This window comes from Mus musculus, chromosome 12 (assembly GCF_000001635.26).
Source record: "Mus musculus strain C57BL/6J chromosome 12, GRCm38.p6 C57BL/6J".
Classification (NCBI taxonomy): Eukaryota; Metazoa; Chordata; class Mammalia; order Rodentia; family Muridae; genus Mus; species Mus musculus.
In genome coordinates this window covers 99,036,360-99,050,415 of record NC_000078.6, presented here as the reverse complement: position 1 = coordinate 99,050,415, position 14,056 = coordinate 99,036,360, and the positions used below count along the sequence as shown (strand labels likewise).

The 14,056-nt window shown below is 43.9% G+C and overlaps 1 long non-coding RNA gene and 1 pseudogene across 1 annotated transcript in view; both read right to left on the bottom strand.

Moving 5' to 3' along the window:
- Gm40554 overlaps positions 1–14,056 on the bottom strand; it is a 48,568-nt gene that overhangs the window by 22,591 nt on the left and 11,921 nt on the right. The window lies entirely within an intron of this gene.
- Rpl30-ps8 (ribosomal protein L30, pseudogene 8) lies at positions 2,794–3,255 on the bottom strand (annotated as a pseudogene).

Below are 14,056 nucleotides of genomic sequence, written 5' to 3'. Positions count from 1 at the left end.
AACACCATGCACGCAGAGCGAGTCTGGAGAGAATGTACTCATCTGTGCAACAGAACAGGTAGTCAGATGTAAAACGAGCCCATTGCTATCTCCTTATTTGTCTTAAAATTGAGGCTGCTAAATATTTTTGCCTTGCCTTGCTGTGCTAATAGGAGATAGGCAGAGGTATAGGGGTATATCTGTGTAATGAAGTTACAAATGTCCCTGAGACAACGGAACACTGTCTTCTTATAACAGGATGATACAAATCAGGAAGGACAGAGGGGAGAAGAACATCTCAGGGGAGCTTCCAGACCAGATGCCCCCAACACACTGCTTGCTCCCAAAGTTGGCTTGTTGTCACTGTCTTACTCCTTGTTGTGACAGCCAGGCAGATGCTCATCATCCAAGGTGCTTTCTTGACTGATGCTGTGTACACCCCAGAACTCTTTCCTATACCATTGTAGGTCAAGGAAGGTGATTCTCGAGATGAGAATCATTTGCTACCCCTGGCCCCATTCAAAAGAACTGAGTAGTAAAGGGGAGAGACTTAAGGATTCACATAGTAGGCTTACAAAAATTCTTTATCCGTTTTGGTTTTCTTTCATGCTTATGGATGTGGCTCAGTTAATAGAGTATATGCCTAGCATGCCCAAAGCCCTGAGTTCAGTCTCCAGCCCTGCAGAAACTAGGTCTGATGGCATGAACTCTAACCTCAGCACCCAGGAGAAAGGCAAAAGGATCAGAAGTTCAAGGTCATCTTCAGCTACAATGTGAGATTAGCTTGGGATACATGAGGTTCTGTCTCAACAACAACACATTGAATATATATATATATATATATATATATACATATATGTATATATATATGACCGTATTTACTAAATAGCAATGAAGCTAAAATTTTTTTAACCAAAACAAGCGTGGGGCACAGGCATGTCATCTCAGCACTTAGAAGGCAAAAATGAAAGTTCCAGGCCAATCCAGGTTATATATGAGATCCTGTCTCCAAAAACAAACCAAAGCAAAACTAATTTTGTTATTAGAAGGAAAAAAAAGACATAACAATTTCTAATCAAGTGCAATTTAGCCTAGAGTCCAAAAAGCTTGGAGCAAAGAGTAATTTTTTTCTAAATTTATTTATAATTTTTTAGTCATCATGTAGGCATTCAATACCATTACAGAAACTTCAAATAAAGTATGTGGTAATGAACACCCCTCTACCCTTATAAACTCCCCCATGGCTTTCTTTTCACTTTTCCCTCACAGGTGTCCCTTTGCCCTCCTTGCCCTCTCCTCAGCACTTTTCGCCCTCTTTTGGTCTCCTTTCTAGGTGTTTAAAAAATATTTTACCTATATCTATATCATCTACACACACACACACACACACACACACACACACACACACACACAAACTAGCTCAAGCTAGGTTTTGAATCTGAGGGAGAACATGTGATTTTTATCTTTCTGAGTTTAAGCCGACTTGCTTAGTATTACTCTTTCCAAATCTCCCTGGTTTCTTGTTGTCTTAGTTAGGGTTTTATTGCTGTGAATAGACACCATGACCATGACAATTGTTATAAAGAAAATCATTTAATTGGGGCTGGCTTACAGTTCAAAGGCTTAGTCCATTATCATCATGGCAGGAAGCATGGCAGCATGCAAGAAGACATGGTGCTGGAGAAGGAGCTGATAGTTCTATATCTGGATTGGCAGGCAGCAGGAAGGGAAAGCCTCGTTGGGCCTAGCTTGAGCATCTGAAACCTCAAAGCCTGCTTCCAATAACACACTTCCTCCAACAAGGCCACACCTACTCCAGCAAGGTCACACCTCCTAATATGGGGGCCATTTGTACACAAACCACCATACTTGTAAACATCATATTTTTACTTTTCTTTACAGATACGTAGAATTGCACTGTGTATTTTCATTACCATTCAGATGTTGATGGAAAGACATCTAGGCTGGTTCCATGTCCTAGCTGTTGTGAATAGAGCAGCAAGAAATACAAATGCAATTGTGTCTGCTGGAGAGCACAGAAGGTTTTGGGTGTATGCTCAGGAGTGGTCCCGCTGGCTCACCTGGTGTTTCCACTTTGAGATTTTTGAGAGGTCTGATTTCCATAATGGCTGTACTAGGTTGTACTCTTGACAGCAGTGAAAAAGGCGTACTTGTTGTTGTTGATGTCTGGTAGATTGACAAAACACGATGAGATGCTGGACAATAAGGATATATAGAGATGAACTCCAAGCCCCTCTGGGAGGTCTAAGTATATATAGACCAACATTTGCAAAATGAGGCAGGGTACATTAGAACTTTCCAGTGAACAGGAATGGTTGGACTAGTGTTGACAGGTGAAACTGGAGTCCAGGAATCTGGTAGCATGGGTCCCTGGTGGGGAAACTTGCTTCTATTGCACAGAATCTCTAGGTTGTGATGATGCTCAGGGTTCCTCTGAAGCTCCAAATTCTAGCTGTTTGCATGAAGGTAAACTTGACAGGGATGAGAGATGAGATCCAAATTTGGAGAGCAAGCTGCTGGTGACTCTGACAAACACTGATGTGGCCTGAATGTGCCCTGTGTCTGCTAAGGACACAGCTGCATGGATCCAAGCATCTGCCTCCTTGGCAGAATTAGGGAGCACTAGAGATTCTAGTTGTGAAAACCTTTCCCTTAGTTAGAAGCCATGCCTTATATTTGGGGGGAACTAGCATACACAGCAGCAATACATTAAGAGAAGCACAAGCTGACTCTGGGAATTTATTACCCACAGAGACTCAAGGTACCTGCCATGAAAGACCTCTTTTTTTTTTCCAAAAGGAGCTCTGGCAAAGTTTTATTAAAGGAAAACTTTCTTGTTTACTTCTCACCAGTCTGTTCTGGCATGCTTCTAATAATATCAGAATCACCTGGGTCAATGATAGCCAGTGTGCATACTCTGTAGTATTTTCCACACGCTGTGCCCAGTTCAATATTATTGCCACTGTAGTGATGGACCCCAGTTTTAGCCAACATGGCATAGTACTCTATTTCAGATTTCCTCAAAGCTGGACAGTTGTTGGCAAGGATAACCAACTTGGCTTTGCCTTGTCTGATCATCTTCAGAGTCTGTTTGTAGCCCAGCACGTACTTCCCACTTTTCATAACAAGTTGGAGCCTAGAGTTGATCGACTCCAGAGACTTTTTTGTCTTCTTTGCGGCCACCATCTTCCTGTCTTTGGTGCGGGACAACCCCCAACCAACACCAGCCACCAAGATGGCCGGGGAGCGAGAAAGTCCATGAAAGCCCTCTTTACTCAACTCATGGAAGTCCAGAGTGCTAGACTTTGGGAGACAGAGAGCCATCAAGACCTCTCCATCCCAGGCCCTGGTTGTGACAGGACCAGCCTAAGATCCCTAACTTCTGTCCAGAGGCTGCCTTTAAAAGACTCACCTGGAAATCTCAAGGCAGAGCCAACTTAAGGCCCTATTAGAAGGCTTAAGGCAGCTAAATCTTCTGTGGTTCTGAGTGCATTCATTGATTTAATACCAAAAGGGAGTTTTGTTTTCAGCCCAACTCTTCCTTGTCCCCTCACTGGTGATAATGTGGTGGACCACACATTGTTGGAAGGACCCACGGTTCTGTACTTTGCTCCAGCCCTCCCCCCTTTCCAACCTTTCTGCCCTTTGCGACCTTTCCGCTGCCTGCTTCTTAAACATAAGTGTTGGATATCAAAGATTCTGCTCTCATCTGTCTCCATTCGTAGTCTCCACTTGGGTGAACTAGTTATCCTTTTGTAGTCTAAAATGTAGGCTGACATATCAAATTATATTGTCCAATCCCTGCCATGAACTGACTCATGCATCCAACATGCATCTCGAACATCCAATGGGCACCTGCCACTAAATCCGTCCCAAATGGAACCAGTTATTATGTTGGTACCAAGTTAAAAATATAAAACCTTCCCCTTGGAGTAGTGCAGTCTAGGAGAAAAACTCAAATTAGAATTTCCTACTTCTCCCTTTGTTGTCTTCTACCTGTCAGTTGTTTGTCTGATGTGTATGTCTGAAGTCTGTCTGTCTGCATTGTCTATCGTGAACATAGGGCTTTGCTCTGTACTGATAGAACAACACAGCAAACAATCATGAGAAAGGAATGAGGAATTCTCTTTTATAATAGAAATTTTAACAAGCTTTACGGGGGAAGAAGTTATTTTATTCACCACAACTGACCCAGAATAGTGCTTGAAGCCATACACAGATGAAATTGGCCTCTGTCCCTATGTTGCTACTAACATTTATAGTGGGCAGTTCTTTTGTTTAAGGTTGCTCTTAACCTGTTGACAGTTTTCAGCAAACCATTACCACAACACACACGCACACGCACATACACAACACACACACACACACACACACACACACACACACACACACTTCTGTGTCAGGAGCACGAGAAAGTACACCGTTTATTATTAAAGCTATGCATTTAGAGCTAGTGAGTTGGCTCAGCTTGTTCTTGCAAAGGTCCCAGGATCCATCCCAAGCACCTACATGGTGACTCACAACTAACTGTACTTCCAGTCCCACAGGATCTGATATCCCCTTCTGACCTCTGTAGGCACTAGGTGCACACATAGTGCACATACATACACATGCAGGCACATAAAAATAAGCAAATAAGGTAAAGCTATGTAGTTAGTTTGGGTTATAAAAGTCGATTACAGCCGGGCGTGGTGACGCACGCCTTTAATCCCAGCACTTGGGAGGCAGAGGCAGGCGGATTTCTGAGTTCCAGGCCAGCCTGGTCTACAAAGTGAGTTCCAGGACAGCCAGGGCTATGGAGAGAAACCCTGTCTCGAAACAAAAACAAAAACAAAAAAACAAAAACAAAAAACAAAAAAACAAAAAGTCGATTACATGGGAAGTGTAAGGCACAGTGAGGTTAGTTGCGTATTTTTCTTGAAGAAAAGCTACACTTAAATGGATGAGCACACAGTAGGACAGTGGATTGCGTTCATAGTTTTAAATGCTCTCAAGGTTTATCATCAACTTAGTTACAAGGTCTGACAAAAAGTTCAGTTTCTGAAGGCAGCTGGTATTTTCACAAGAGCTGTTCCCAGCGTCCTGTGTTGCTTTCATTTCCTGTTACCCAGACTAGACTTCAGAGCACTCCTAGATGTTTGTTTGCCTCCCACAACTACTCAGAAGTTGATTTCTGGTTCCCCTGATTTTATGAACGCTTCCCAATTTCAATCCCTCCTCTCCACTCCAACCAATACTTGGAGTAGCTCTCTGTAGTCCCCCTGCATGTGGGTCCGATCTGATCCTTGAACTTGGCCTTTAAACATGCACATTTCCCCAGCTCAGTCCCCAACTTAAAGCACTCCAGCGATATCTGCTGCCAGCAAAACAAACAGTATCTCCTACTGAGGCAAAGCCCATCAGTCCTCACCCCATCTTTCATACCCCAGAGCCTGGAGATGCTGCACACTGCTGCCTACTGCGCCTTGCCCCTCTGTGCACCTCGTTACTCAGCTCACCATTCTGTCCAAGATACTGTTGCTTCAGTCCCAATTCCCTTCCCTTCTTCAGAGTGTCCCCATGTATGTTTCAGTGGAACACATCTCTGAAACAAGGTTATGATTTGATTTATAGTGGCTATTCGTTTTTTGTTTTTTGTTTTTTTTTTTTTCTGGAGACAGCTAGCATCGGATTCCCATCCTATACGTGGGATGCCTTCTAAGCACTGCCTGCTTCCTTCAAGGCAAATGAAAACGTCAGCTGCCCACTCTTCTAGCCTCCTTCCAGCAAGAGTGAGCATTGCTGATGTTCTGTGCCCTCATTTGACTGAGAAATGTGTGGCACAGAAAGGAAGGGTCGCTTTGAAGAGGGTGACCATAGCATTGCATCCTTTCTGGTGCCCCAAAGTGGGGAGCCACATTAGTGACCCTGGTGGCATAAATTATGGCAGCTAATACTGAATGGATCAGCCATGGTCATCGCTCAGCCCACTCAGACCCTGTCCCTGATTCTATGACCCAGCCTCACGTGTTTTCAAACACAATACATACTAAGTATAAACGGTTATGGGGAAATTGCCTTATCTTATGACAATGTGTCTGTAATAAGATATAATTTGCATACTATAAAGATTACCTATTGTGAACTTACAGTTCTACGAAATTCATGGCAGGTGTGGAGCCCTCTCCACCATTCAGCCACTCAGAGATGTTCACTCTTGCTACTGGTTGTTGATCTTCATTCCTACTTCTAAATAACTACTGTTTCCTTATTCCAAATGTCCTCAAGTATAAGGTGGTCCTGTCTATAGTTTCCTATAATGTCTCACTGATGTTTTTAGGCTTAGAGATGTCATTTTAGGTATCAAGGTCTGCTCCTCTTAATTGTTAAATAAGATTCCATAATCTGTGTTTATTATATTCCCCCCTGCCAATATTTTTTATGAACTTAGCCTGAAGTGGGTGCAGTTGCCATCAAGAATTCAAACTACATTTGTCCTCACCGAGAACGTGAGCTCCTCGGTAGCAGAAATATCTTCATGGTTTTTGGTTTTTCAGTTCCTGGAGCTACTTCTGGCAAACTGACTGTTCAATAGGCATTCTGTAGACACGTGGACTGCCAATACTATTGAGGACATTATAAACATTAACGTTTTTACTCAACTTTCATCCGAAGAAGAAACAACTGGATAGATAACAGTTATCTGTGTCCTGTGTGCATGGGTACTCCTCTGTGCACGAAAGCATCCACACCCATTCCCTCCATTGCTCATCCCTGACTCTTCTCCTGTGCTCAGCACTTTCTCGCTGCATGGTTCAGACTTGTCAGAAGTCATCAGGTGACCTTTCACCTTGGCTGCATTGCCCCTTCCTCATCCTTTATCTCAGGAGCGGAAGGTTGAGATTCCCTTCCTCTCAGGATCTGCATAATGCATCCCGTGTAATATTTATGCTCTGCATGTGCCTGGACTTCCCAAGCTGTGCCCTGTTTATGCATTCACAAGGAAGTACTTGGAAACATTATCTCATCAAATGGAGCAGAACGGTGGCTCCACTTTATGAGGAATCGCAGGCTGTGTTTCTTCTTTATTTGTAAATGTGACAGCCCCCAAAGATGCCTTATTTTATGAGAGACAGCTGATTGAACACCTTTGAATATCTGCCTGTGCAAGCTACAACATCATTAATTTGTGCTTTAGAAAGAATAGCTGGGGAAATGTGATTCAGACGGCTGCGGCTCCTTCCCTTGTTAGAGACAAGCAGCATTTACATCTTTAGAGAGCGCGTCATGAAGAGTCACCCTAAAGTATCAGTGTTTTCCAGACTGACATCAGTGGGTGCTCACATCACTTAGCGCTCATCTATTAAAAACCCCAGGGTGGATATTTTAGTCTTAAACAGCAGTTGTCCCACGGTGATCAAAAGCCTCTTAATTTCCCAGTGTCTCTCTCCCATTCCTTCCATGTCTTTCTCCCTTCTGGTTCCTCATTAGCCACTAGAGCCTATCCGTTGCCACACAGCTCTGAAATGGCTTCTACACCCTGTGGATCTCTTTGCCTGGGTTTGGAGAGCAAGGGATTTCTCCTAATGGAGTTTGATGGGGAAGTGTTTGAATGTTTGATTTTTAAAGCAGTACCAACTATACCATTCAAACAAATTGAAAATTTAGGAGCTGGCTATGGTGTTTGTTGCACAAGCTGGAGGACCTGAGTTTGATTCCCCAGCACCCATGTAGAAAAAAAAAAATGGAAACAAAGATGTGTGCTTTTAGTCCCAGCTCCGGGGAAGTAGAAACAGAAGGATTCGGTAGCTGTGTGGCCAGCCAGTCAAGTCTAATTGTCAAGGTCCTGTCCAGTGACAGAGCCTTTTTCAACATGCAAGGTAAATGGCTCCAGAGAAACAGTACACTCAGCGTTGAACTCTGGCTTGCACGCACATGTACACATAGATGCATATACATGAATGTACACATAACTCAGGAGGGAAAACCCTTCCTCCTAAAAGCATACAAGTTGCAGTCACTAAGTTAAACTTAAGCTTCTAAAATGGAATTTGTTTACCCCTCATTAATTATTTTGAAGGACTTCATGGGAATATTAAAGAAAAAAGAAATATTCACAAATCCTGATTTTTTTTGGGGGGGGGCATAGAGTTTTGGGATTGTGTAGCACTTTATTAGCAGCCTTTTAAATCTACTTCTTTTTTTCCAAAATCCTCATCATGTGGATTCTACCATATGCTCAGCTCTCGTAACTAAAACCAGGGGTGGATCCGCTTGTGTCATGATGGCTGGTAGTTAGCGCTTTGCATATAAAGCTGCTTCCCTTGATCATTTCACTCAATCCTCACAATAACTGTGAAGAAAGCAGAATTCTAGCTGAGCATGGGTCTGATTCCTGTTGTGACTAGTCTGCAGCTGTTAGACTTCTAGAGTCACCTGGAAACTTTTGACCGTGGCCTAAAGGACACAGGTAGTTGCTGTTCTGTGTTAGATTGCTCAGCTTGGCAGTCAAAGCCTACGCACACCTGCTTCTATAAGTCACATCCTACTGAGGGGTACTGAGTGGACTCATGGTAGGAAAGGTGCTTTGCCTTGTCTAAGTGGGGATGTTCAGGGCCCGAGTAGGGGGTGGTTCTTGTCCATGGTGCTGAACAAGCAGCTACACAAAGGGGCCATTGTGTGGTCTTTACCTGGGTAATTCTTTTCAGTGCTCTCAACTACCCCACAGGGTTTTCTTTTTCATCTGGATGAAGCTTTCCCAACTTTCAAGACGATCACAACACAAATAGGCTCCAAGACTGGTGTGTCATAGTAGATAAAGGAGACTAGATTCTGCAGCCTTAGGTTTGACTCTCAGACCACTTGCTAGAGAGATCTTGGGGGAGGAGGTAGGGATCATTCAGGATTTCTGACTTTACTACTTTCATTTTAAAGTGAGAACAAAGAGCAATAAAGAGCTTGTAGGATGAGCTTACTGTTAAAGACTCATGGCAAAGTGCCAAAGGAGTGTGTTGTTACTAGGGAAAAAATTGACAGCACACTCCAGAAGTAGTAAGGGTAACGGCTTGGATATAAGAATTAATATAACTTTAGGAACTGTGTCATGTTTGCAACAGGGAACTTCCTAACAAACTGCAAAAACAAGGAACGAGGTGAAGAGGTGGCTCATTGTTCAGAGCGCTTAATGATCTTGCTGCAAACTGCAATTTGATTTCAAGCACCCAGTTAGGCAGCCCACAACTGCCTATAACTCCAGCTCCAGGGGCTCTGATGCCTTTTTCTGGCCCATAAGGGTACTTGTACACATGTGGGTACACACACGCATGCACACACACACACACACCTATATGTAAATAATATTTTTTAATAAATAAAGGGAATACATATCTTTTTCAGTTGTAATTATGAGGGTCAAGCCAGGAAAGCAAATACCATAGGTGGTATTTTAGTGGAGAATATCACATATGAATTTGTGAAACAGGAAATGATTGATGAGGGGGTCCACTGTGGGTGGCTCCATCCCCCAGACTGATGGTCTGGGGTTCTATAAGAAAACAGGCTGAGCAAGTCACAAGAGCAAGGCAGTAAGCAGCATTCCTCCATGGCCTCTGCATCAGCTCCTGCCTCCAAGTTCCTGCCCTGTTTGAGTTCCTGTCTCAGCTTTCTTCCATAATGAACAGAGATATGGAAGTATAAGCCATAATAACCCTTTGCTCCCTGATTCACCTTTTCACAGTGTTTCATCACAGCAATAGTAATCCTAAGACAGACAGCAATGATAGGAAGCATCTACCATGCCCCAGGGCTGGATCAAAAAGAGAAGAGATCCGTGTTTCCAAAGACATGAATAGTTCACCCACAAGTTCATGATGCTGCTAAGATTCAAGAAGCAATCAGTGAGTAGAAATAGCTTGGTAAACTATCAGTCTAGTTCAACAAAGAAGTAGGGTATTTCACTTAGCCAAACCACACACACTCACAGTACCACAGTCAAATTCCTTCTTGGCTCTGATTGATCCCAGTGTTTGCTTTATGATCGCTCACTGTCTTCCATCCCAAATGATCCGTTGCATCAAGAAATTACACATAGAAGATCTGCCAACTTCCTGACACAGTCTGACACAGCAGGGACTCAGCTGGAGTGATAACCCAATCTAAAATATGCAGGGTAGATTTATAGACTAGACAGGCCAGCAAAGGTCAAGGACTTGGGGAAAGCATGAACGATCATAGAAATGGTAATGAGAGTCTGAGAAGATGGTGAATGGTAAGACAAACCCCAGGGTCTAAACACTCAAAGCCTGGACTGGTGGCTGGTGAAATGGTTGAGCAAAGCCCTCCCCTCCTCTGCTTCAGACATGAGGAGGCCGCAGACGGTTCCTGGCCGCAACTGGCAGGAAATGTTTGGCTGTTCAGCCAGGCTCTGTGACAAATTCTGAAGGGACTTCATGCAGAGTGCAGAAGAAAGGGGCTATTTGGGAATAAAGAGGAATGGCAACCACTATGCAGGGGGCTAATGCAAGCTTACAGGTTCCATTTCAGATTTTTAGTATGGAGAATTTAGCCCTCAGTTAACCTGACAAATATTTAAAGGCCTCTGGGTCAACAGCACTGTGGGGAGTGGGAAAGGAAGAAAAGAATCTCTGATCAATTTGCCTACTCATTGCGTCAGTCAATGCTCACACTGCACTCCTCTGTGGCCCAGTCCTGGAGGTACAACAAAAATCACAGTAAGCAGCCTCCGCATGGGGCTTAGATGTGGGAGGAGAGACAGACTATACAACGATCAAGATACACATTCACACACCACTTCAGGATGTGTCTGACAGTGATGGATTGTATAGATAACGATGGCCCTGTAACACTTGAATGGGGCTGAACATTTCCTATCACCTAGTGATATCATGTTAGAACTCCGCCTTGCTCTCATGTTTTTGGTGATGTAGACCACCTGTTACTGCTTCTGGTTGCATCCGAGTAGAGCGGATACAATTGCCTGTTCCTAGTTTCGTACTTACTATATTATCCTTTTCATTTAAAAAAAATAATAAATTATTTTTAGCCATGTGTGTCTATGGTGGGGTGCATGCACATGTGCACGCTTCCCTCAGAGGCCAGAGGCTTTGGATTCCTCGGACCTGGAGTTGTAAGTTGTTGTGAACTTATGGGCGCTGTGTGGGTGTTGAGAACCAAAGGCAGGTCCTCTGCTAGAACAGCATACGATTTTAAGGCTGAGTCATCTCTCCAGGCCCATTATATTATCTTTTAAACTATCATTTAAAAATATATTTTATTTTGTGTGTATGTTGTGTGTGTAGTACATGTGTGTGTGTGTGTGTGTGTGTGTGTGTGTGTGTGTGTGTGTGCATGTTGAAGTCAGAGGTTGATGCTGGCTGTCTTCCTCAATTGCTATCCATCTTACATTTTGAAACAAGGTCTAGAGCACCAGCTCACCTCAGGGAAGCCTTTCCTTCACCTCCCAAGTGCTGGGATTACACGCTGGCTGGTAAGCCTGTCCTGCATCTATTAGTGTGGTGGGGACTGAATGCCAGTTCTCACGCTTACACAGCAAGCTTTACCCACAGAGCCATCTCCCCAGACCCTGAAACACACTCTTATTTACTAAAAACCAGTATTTTCCTATAAAAGTCCATTGTGCTACATCATCAATAGACTTACCCATTTCTGCACCACTTGATTACATCAGGAGGCCCCACTCAGAGACTGACCCATCTAGGCTTGGATAGAAGTACATTTGTCAGAACAAATTCCTGGCAGTAAACAAACAACGACTATTATAAAATTGGAGAGAGTAGTGGCCACTTGTCTCACTGCAACAAAAATACTTGACAAAATCAACTTAAGAAAAGAAGATTATAGTTGGTTCTTAAATTTTATTTTATGACCAGGAAGTGGTAGCACATACCTTTAATCCTAGTACTTGGGAGGCAGAGACAGGCAGATCTCTGAGTTCAAGGTCAGCCTGGTCTACATAGTGAATGGAGGACAGCCAGGGCAACATAGAGAAAACCTGTCTCAAAAAATCAAGAAAAAAAAAATTACGTGTTGAGTGCTTTGCCTTCGTGCATGTCTGTGTACCGTGTGTATCCCTGATGACTACAGAAGTCAGAAGACAACATGAGATCCTCTGAAAATGATGTCACTGATGGTTGTAAGCCACAACATGGGTACTGGGAACCAAACCCAGCTCCTCTGCAAGAGCAACACGTGCTCTTAATCACTGAACCATCTCTTCAGCCCCAGAGGCTTTTATAGTATTCCCCATCTATTATTTGAAAATTTCATACCTGTATGCAATGTATCTTATCATATCCAATTCCCACTCTCCTCCCCCAACTCCCTCTGTACCCCCAACACATCTCCCCTGCCAACTTCATGTCTTAAAACAAATAACTAAGAGTTCAATTAGTGCTATCCATAATGTGCATGGCCATGGAGTCCCCCACTGGGACCTGGGCAATGGATCAGCGTCCACACCTCCAAAGAGAAGTGATGTGACTCTGTGACCCATTCCCAGGGCAACCCACAGCTGCCGCTGACTCCTCTGCATTGACATGACAGTAGCCCCTCTCCTGTGCATACTGGAAGTTTAACTGGCTCAATTTTTGATGGTAACCACATTCAGTATAGCGCCTTCCAAACTATGAAAGCAAGTGAGCAGGACGAGAGCACCCTAGCCAGTTTAAATTTCACTTCTCTCTGCCCTGCAACCAATAGGGTCTTACTTATGTCCTCCATATACTTTTGGAGGGTCACCAAGAACAAGGCAGTAGCTTTGTCACTTTGGATGCACTGGGTGTAGGGTAAAGTGGTCAAGGGAATGAAACCCTGACTTGACTCCAACACCAGGGCCAAGAAAAAACTCCCATCAATCTCTGATCTTCAAGATCAGGCCACCCTGGAAAACTGCACCTCTGCCCCCAGCCCCCCTTCTGCTCAGTTCCTTGCTGCTTCTTGTCCTGAACTTTTCCCTCCCCATGAGTCTCATGTGTGAGGTTTGCTGTGCGCTATGTATGACTTTGTGGTATTCCTTGGCTCCCAACTTCCAGGACACCTTTCCTCTCAGAGCTGTGACACTTAAACTGGGATCTCTCTGACCAAAGCTCATAGAGAAGAAACCTGCCCCTGGCACTGAGATTTCCAGGTATTAACAATGCATGTTTTCTGTAACCAGTGATGCCTACCTGTGCAAAGGTACCTCTGTTCAAAGTCTTTTTTGCTCTTTATTTTTAAATTATATTTTAAATTTGCTTTAAACACTGGTGGGCTTTCATAAAGCTCCATTACATCTTTAGTCGTGGTTAACCAGGCCAGGAAAAGAAGTTTATTTGGCTTATGTTTCCAGGGAATACAGCTGAGATGCATCAACTGTCAGGAAGCAGAGAGATGGAATGCTGACATCCTTCTCTTTTTCCTTTTTATCCACTTCAGAACTCACATTTATAGTATGTCTTCCCACCTCAATTAACCTAATCTAGATAGTCCCTTATAGACATGCCAGAGGCTTGCCTCTTCAGTGATCCTGGTTCCTGTCAAGTTGACCATCAGTATTGACCATCACAGGGCGTGTTCAATGCCTTAAGGGAAAAGGGCACTGCCAAGGGATGGAGCCACAATCGGGGCCAGGGTGAAAATGGCTTCTCAAAGGGACTGTGTGACGTGAGGGAGCAGGCTGCCTCAGATGTAAAGACAGGGTGTCCCTGGCAGAGGGAACTGTTGACTCATAGGCTCCAAGGAAGGAGTGACTTTGAACTTTAAAGAACAGCAAGAGGCTGTGTGGCTACAATCAGCTCATGGAGCAAGATGGTAAACGGAAGTCAACGGCAGCCATGCTTGGTCCTACTGGCTGACGGGAGTCTGTATTTTACTCCAGTGACATCATCTTTGCTTGGTTGTTCTGCTCATGTAGCACATGAAGACCTGCCTTCCTCTCTTCTTAAAAACACACCCTGCTCTCCTCTGGCTACTGCCCTCCTGGTTCTCAATTCACTCAGGGAACTGAAGGGAGGTGGTGACAAACTTCATTCCCCTCCTCTGCTAAGGGTTCCTCTCTCTA